The sequence below is a fragment of the Myotis lucifugus genome, unplaced genomic scaffold, assembly GCF_000147115.1.
Source record: "Myotis lucifugus unplaced genomic scaffold, Myoluc2.0 scaffold_1210, whole genome shotgun sequence".
Classification (NCBI taxonomy): Eukaryota; Metazoa; Chordata; class Mammalia; order Chiroptera; family Vespertilionidae; genus Myotis; species Myotis lucifugus.
In genome coordinates, this window is record NW_005872258.1 from 18,587 (window position 1) to 26,349 (window position 7,763).

The 7,763-nt window shown below is 44.6% G+C and overlaps 1 long non-coding RNA gene across 1 annotated transcript; it reads left to right on the plus strand.

Annotated features, from left to right (window-relative positions):
• The first annotated feature begins 3,887 nt into the window (after window positions 1–3,887).
• On the plus strand, window positions 3,888–5,605 carry LOC111824337. The gene is made up of 2 exons (XR_002827414.1): window positions 3,888–3,946; window positions 5,414–5,605. It is a non-coding gene; the product is annotated as an uncharacterized LOC111824337 (long non-coding RNA).
• The last annotated feature ends 2,158 nt before the right edge of the window (window positions 5,606–7,763 follow it).

The following is a 7,763-nucleotide window of genomic DNA, read 5'->3' on the forward strand; positions in this document are numbered from 1 at the left end:
TGTTTGTTTGTTTGTTTGCATTTTCTTTCCTGAAACTTTGAACTCCATAGATGGGCGTTAAGGCCTGGTTTAGACGATCGGGTCTGCTTTCTTTCATTTCCATGTGTTGTGTTCTAGAGCCTGTTTGGTCTGAAGATACAAATTCACAGCTGGAGAAAGGGATCTGAACTTCATAGCTTAGCCTTTGCGTTCTTACATGTGCCAAGTACAGACTTCACATGTTACCTCGCTTACTCTCATCAGTCGGTGAGGAAGCCGAGGCACCTGAGCTCTGTCAGCAGCTCATTCAGACCGAGGAGGCGTCCCGCTGTGTGGGACCTAAGAGCTCTCTGGGGCCCAGACCTGATCTGCTTTAATTAAAAAGTTATCAAATGTTACATAAATCTCCTGCGTCTAATGGATTCACAGCCCCAAATAGAGTCATTTTGGGCTTTAAAACTCTAAAGGCAACACTGACTTTGATGTGTTTATAAGAAGCATTATTTAAATGTGAAATTCCCTCTTCTCCCTAGCTGTCGCTCTGCGTCTAAAAAGCAGCCTGGGCAGGCGCCGGTCAGACGCAGGGAGCTCTCACAGGTTTTTCCGCCCCAGCAGCAGGGTTTTCTTGAAGCATCATTTGACAATGTTACTGAAACAAATAAAGCTACTTACAGGGGCTCGAGTTCTGACCCACATGATATCAAGTGGGAAGACATGTCTGTGGAAATCTGAGTCACCTTTTAGCTCATGGGGAAGGCTGGAGTGCGCTGCCTTTGATAAAGGAGCAGCATATGAATGGGTGATGGCTGCCTTTCTTCCATCTAATTCAGCTGCTTCCTATTCCATCGAAAACCTCCGTTGGAAAGCAATTTCCCTCACTTGACCCATTTTCCTTCCGCATTATATCTTCTTCTGGTTCCTCAACACAAAATGGGAAAGAATGCAGCTGTGAATCAGGAGGCGAGGGACTCAGACCCCGCCTTTGGAGTGAGCGCGCTCTCCTTTCATGCTCGGGCTCGGGTGGAGGGCTAGCAGCTCTGCTTCCTCCCTTAGATGTCACAGTTTCCAGAAGAGAGAGACGTTAAGTGCATGATTGGTAGAGAGACTTGTGGGTACAGAAAAAAATAGGTGTGGGGGGTACGGATCTTGTTTAGGGGTTCGGACAATGTAAGGATGTTAGCATTTTAGTGAACATATGTGCAGTAAGCCTAATATTAATATATCCGTATTTTTAAATGTCTCTGGACACCTAGGTCTCTTGATATCATCATCTGGTAATTTTTAACACCTCCATTAGTCACAGGTATGACATGCTATCCTGTGATAACATTTACTTCACATCCATGGTTAAGGGGCTTAAATTGGCTTCTGTCCTTGCCAGGTCAAATTCTAAATGTCCCAGCATTCCTAGCATAGCACCAGACTCCTCCATGGAACCTTCTCCACCTTTACTCATGTGAACTTTCTCTTTGCCATTGACACTCACGCCTTTGGTGACCTCATTCAGTCCCGTGACTTTAAATGCCACACATACCTGAAGACTCCTAAGTTCTATGTCACCAGCCTGGACTGCCCCAGATGGAGCATTTGCATATCCGCTTGCCTCCTCTACATGCTGCCAGAACGCCAGGCCTGCTCTGGCCCCGCGTCTTTCTGGCGCACCCCCCGCCCCCCCCCATTTACCCGAGAGCACCGAATCCTTCTAGGCACTCCAGTCAAACCTTGGGCGTCCTCTTCCTCCATAATCCTTAGGAAATTAGACAGGAGGCTTTTAAATAACCCGAGAACAAAGGAGAGATCACAAGGAAAGTTAGAAATATTTTCAACTGAATTAAAAAAGGAAACACAACGTATCAGAATTTATGTGATACAGCTACACTGTACTCAGAGGGAAATTCGTAGCTGTAAGTGTCTGTGGCAGGACTCTCTGAAGTGCGTCTTAGGAAGGACTGCTACGCTCAACATTACAGAATAACGACAATCTGTAAGACCCTCCCCCCCGGCCCCGCAAGGCGGAGCTGCCGAGTCCGATTCTTCAGGACTGAAGGTTTGGGTGGTCCTGTCATGTTGAGAACCCTGCCTGGCTGAGGTTCTGATTGAGGACAAAAGAAATCTGGGATGGACAGTGGAAAAGAAAGTCATGGACGCCATCATGGCCTCAGGACCAGGTACAGAAGTGAGAACTGGAGTAATTTAGCAAGTTTTTTCTTTGCTTGTTATATCTATATGTTTAACTTTTTCCTTCTTCCCCTTATTTTACATCCAAATTATTGGGAGTTAATTTGACAGTTTAGCCTTTGAGAACAGAATATTTCGGGGGACTGTAGTGAAGGTAAGGAGTAAGGAGTGTGGCAGTGATGGTTACGGTGGCTCTTAGGACTGTGGCTCCTCACTTTGGGGAGAAGGCAGAGCATCTTCATTTATGGGAAGACAGGTACATGCTGTCGGGTGCAAACTGTTGTCTTGATGCTCTATGTAGTTCAGTGTGGGGACACCGTCTATGGAAGCTGAGTGCCAAAGCAACGGACTGTGCCAGTGTCTCATTCCCAATCTGTGTAAATTCCAGTCTGTCTAAGCCCAGCCTGGTGATACTGGAGCTGGGGGTCAGGGTGTACGCCAGGGGCCAGGAACCTCAGGGTGGAGAGGAACTCTCAACATTCTGCCTACCACAATATGAAATAGAAATAAGGAATAAAAGGTGAGAAGATGGTTTTATTTATAGATTGTATACCCAGAAAACTCAAAATGATGAGCTAAAGAGTTACTTGATGCAATATAGATTACTCAGTAACCTGGCCAGATACCTACCAGCAGTAACCAGTTAGGTGATGCATGAAATATTGATACTATACATCAGCGGTTCTCAACCTGTGGGTTGTGACCCCTTTGGCAGTCGAACAACCCTTTCACAGGGGTCACCTAAGACCATCCTGCATATCAGATGTTTACATTATGATTCATAACAGTAGCAACATTACAGTTATGAAGTAGCAACGAAAATAATTTTATGGTTGGGTCACAACATGAGGAACTGTAAGGGCCAGAAGGTTGAGAACCACTGCTATACATAGTAACAAGAAAATATAAAATCCCTAGAAATGAGCTTAATATATATAGGAAATGAATATGAAGAAAAGGACAGTGTCACTGAGAAGAGAGAAAGAAACAGATTTTTCTCAAGCAGGAAAATCAAATCCTACAGTTTTCAGTTCAAATAATTTGCAGGTTTAAAGCAGTTCTAATTTTTAAAAAATACATATTTTTCTTTTGGAACATGACAAAATGGTTATAAATTTCATCTGGAAGGATAAAAAAATATATATATATATAAAAGGCTAAGTGTCTGTCTAACTGGTAGCTATGATGCGCACTGACCACCAGGGGGCAGACGCTCAACGCAGGAGCTTCCATGACACGCACTGGCCATTTAAAAATAAATGGCACCATGGACCTGGCGTCAACAAACCAATACTCGGCTTCCCCCAAGTGGGACACAGGCCCTGCCACCACCCCAGAGCAACACCCCACCAAATCACAGCCAACGCTGCCAAGACCCCATGGCACAAAATGCGGCCCACAACCCAGCCCAGCCTGGAAACGGTTGCTGTGGGCACCGGGTAATGACATCACGTAGCAACGCCTGGCTTCCTCTCCCTAGTGACTAGCCTCCTTGGAGTTTCTTCAGCCCAGGAACACGGCTTGCTTTATGGCCAGGTGCAAACATTTTACGCTTTAGCCAGATGTCTGTGAAGCATTTTCTCATGCCTCATCCCATTTGATCCTCACAGAAGTCCTGGAGTAGGTAGATAAGAGACTTGGTAGAATCCTATTTTCTTTTCATTAGCCAGAAAATGAGATTTAGAAGGTTTAGAAACTTGACCCAACTGAAAAGAAGTAAGAAATGGGGGACCTTGAAAATGACTTCAGGTTTTCTCACTGCGCAGAATATAGTCAAACACTGATACAGGTAAATATTTTACCCTTTGTTCTCCCTGTGTGATCTATAATAATCTGCTTCGTGTTGATATTTACTGCTGTGTTGCTGACAATTACCTGTAAGAGAAGTTGGGGTGCTTCACTGGGCTGGAAAAAGTTTAGCTAAATCAGAAAGCAGGTCTAATTAAGCAAATTTATTATCTATATCTATATATATAAAAGCCTAAGCGACCGTTAGGATGGAACAACTGGGGGCAGACGCTCAACGCAGGAGCTGCCCCCAGCCTGCAGGCCCTGATTGCCGATGGGGCCTGCCAGCCAGCCTCCCGGTCACTGCCCCTGGCCGGCAGGCCCCGATCGCCTGATTGGGGCCAGGCCCTCGGGCTGGGACGGGGAGCCAGGGGTGGGTAGCAGCAGACGCGGCCCCTTTCCCAGGGGGGCTGAGGGCCATATTTATAAAAGGCTAAGTTGACTCGCGCATGCGAGATGCATATAAAGCTCTTGCTGGTGCCAATTGCACGTGTGTTTTGATTTGTCATTGTCAATCGTGAATTTGGTTGACACTTCTATTATAGAGAAAGGGAAAATAGTGATATTAAAATATTTCTTCTAATTAATTTCCTTTCAATGTGCACGAATCCGTGCACCGGGACACTCGTACTTAAATAATTTTTTTTAAAGAGTAACGAGAGAAACTAGTGGTAACAAATAACCACAAATTTTAAAAACAGGAAGAATTAGAATCGTGTGGCCCTGGCAGAAGCACGCAGTTATTAATGGAACAGAGTGGCCTTCAGGCCCATCTGTTGTATGTGACTTTGATATATGAAGAGTCAGTGTCACAAATGAGTGGAGAAAGGAGGGGTCGCTTAGTCCTGGGTGCGAGTGGCACCCAGGCACTCTGTTCACTGTTTATTTCAAAAGAGACCAGAGTAAATCCAGTGTCTACCATACACCTGAATGAATTTTAAATAAAGCATCATCTGTATATAAAAAAAAGGAAATCTAGGAAATAAAAATAAATTTAGGGAATATTTCTGCACTAAGTATTTTATAAAAGTTTTTCGTGGGATTTATGGGAAATGAAAACATCTGAATGCCAAAAATAACTAAAGCAAATTAAAAATGGGAAAAATATAAACAACATGGTTAACATTTAACATATAAACTCTTATAAATTGATTTAAAAAAATCCCCTAAGAACCCAGTGGATAGGCCAGGAGATATAAACAGTCAATTCACAGAAAATTCATTCAGGGTAACAAATATGGGGGAATATGTTTATTAATAATCAAAGAATTGCTAATTAAAGCCAGTGAGATACTTTTTCTATCTGATTAACCAAGATTACAAATTGTAATCTCAGTACTTGGGAGGGTATTTTGAAATAAGCACTCTTGTACTCAGCTAATAAAAATATAGATTATTAAAATGCTTTTGGATAACAGTTTGGTTATAAGTACTGAAACCCTTAATTACATTCTTTTGTTTCATTAAGGCTGCTGTGCTACTGGAAATCGCTCACAACAATAGTCGCAAGTACAGAACAAACTACACGAAAGGGGATTTGTGACGGAAATAGTGTAAAATGGGAATCCCCAAAGAAACAACATGGGAATTATTAAGAAAATTATTATCTATCCACACAATGACAGTATTGTGTTGTCATTAAAAGTTATATTGATGAAAATATATTTGTTTAGTGTGAGAATACCTTGTTATAAATGAAAAAAGCAGAATGTGAAATTTTGTATAAAGAATTATTTCAACCATCTCTAAGTTCAGCAAATGCCCTGAACTGAGCCAAGCCTCATCGAGGTGTAAGTTAGACGGTGGTCACCCGCCCCCAGCGGTGTGTGCAGTCAGCAGTGCTTCCCGTTCTTCCTCCTCCACTGCGTCTCCTTCCCAAACCAGCTTCTCTCCTGCAGGCCCCGCTGTCATCTGCTCTCACAGGAGCCGCTCCTGCGCTCCAGTGACTCCCGGTTAGAAACTTGCAGCTCCCCCTCTTCTCTTTGTCTGAGCATCTTTAGACTCCAAAGGGCTTGGTGATAACCAGCATCTTTCCCAGTCGGTGCTACTGTCTATGTCAGACTTCACAGGCTGCTTCCAGGGATTTGAAATGACACGGCTGCTTTTTCAGTGTTGGGCGCTCTTCTTTGAGCTGAATGTTTACATCTCTTTTACGGTACATGAGCCTCCAGATGAATAACCATTAGTGGGAGAAGCAACATTAATTTCTCAAGGAAACTTGTACTTTTACTTGAGAGAGGCAAGGGTGTATAGGTAGTTGTGTGCTTACGACAGTTTCCTAATATGTAAGCTCTGTGAACCCTCAGGACGCACACACACACTGCGGAGTGAATTACCACCGCATGGGCGTATCTCTGACCAGAATGGGTTCCTGCAGGTCCTGACTCCTAAGTAATTGATGCAGAAGTGATAGATGGACGTTTGAACGACTGCCTCATCCTCTGAGCCTGACCTTTAAATGCTGATGTTCCTGAAGCCACTTTTCTGTCAGTTCTCACGCCTTCCCTGCTTGTTTTCCCCTGTGACTGGCTTTGATTTCTATCTCTACGTTGACATCTCTGAGGGTTTCCTCCAGCCGATTGGTTTCCTCTGAAACCAGAAGGCAGTGTCTAGCTGCCAGCTCCCTGCCCAGTTTAGTGCTCAGCGTCTCAGACTCCCCTCGTCCTGCTCCGGTAGTTTTCTCCGTGAGCGATGCCGTCCCACCTAGTCCCACCGGGGAGAGACCTGGGTGCTTCTTGATGCCGCCCTCTCCCTTATGCTCATAGCCAGGTCCCCACCAAGGTCAGTTCCTTCGCTCCGAACTATTTTAAACCCCGCTTTCTGTCCCCAAATCCTCTGCTGCTCCCCAGATCTAAACTGCCAAGTCTACACTCTTAGATTGACAGCAGGAGCTAGTCACTGGTTTCCACTTGTCCACACTCCCCTTATAGTAATTATTCTCTTGCTTAAAATTCTTCAGTGGCTTCTCATTGTTCTGAGGATAAAAAACAAAACTTGGACCTAAGTCTCCTCTGAGGATAAAAAACAAAACTTGGACCTAAGTCTCCTGATTAGGAGTCCCACTGCTCATCGGCTCTCCCTCCCCCAGGCCACTCCTTCCGCCGTCCTGTTGTGCCCCTACCACTCAGCTCAGTACCCTCAGCACTAAGCTCACTCCCCTGGGAACCTTCAGGCCAGCCCCGCCCTGTCCTTCCCATAGAATCCAGTTAGGTCTTTAACTTGGTGAAGTCTAGATATGGCCTCGATATATTATTTCTGTCATAAAGAATGGCTTAATAGGAACTATAAAATTTGTCTTCTAAAATTTAATTGATTTTTACCCAATGATTTCACAAGGTAGATAAGCTTTGGTTTGTTATTTCAGGGGCACACTGTGTTTTATTTGTTCTAAGAAACACATTTCCCACCTTTAACGTGTCTGAAATGGATGTTCCTCTACAGACACTGGCATAGCATGGCGTTATGGGCAGCAGCTTTCTTTCTTGTGGTGCATAAAACGATGGTGTGTCTTATATTTGAAGGCATCTTAGATTAGATAAAATTTGGTTTTTGTAACCAATTCACTCTGGGAGATCTACTGGGGGCCTGGTGGTGCTCAGTCCCTCCACGGAGCATTTCTAAGACTTCTCCTCCCTGTGCAGGGGGGCGGGCCATGCGTGGGCTCCACAGGCTTAGTTCTCCCTGAATGCATCTCCCCTTCTTCCGTTTGGAGGAAGCTTAAGGGCACATGTAGAGACCCTTCCCGCAGCCTTCCTCGTGCCTAGCCATGCGCATGTGAAAAGCTCTGGCGAATTGGATGTGAGCAGAAATAGCTGAAC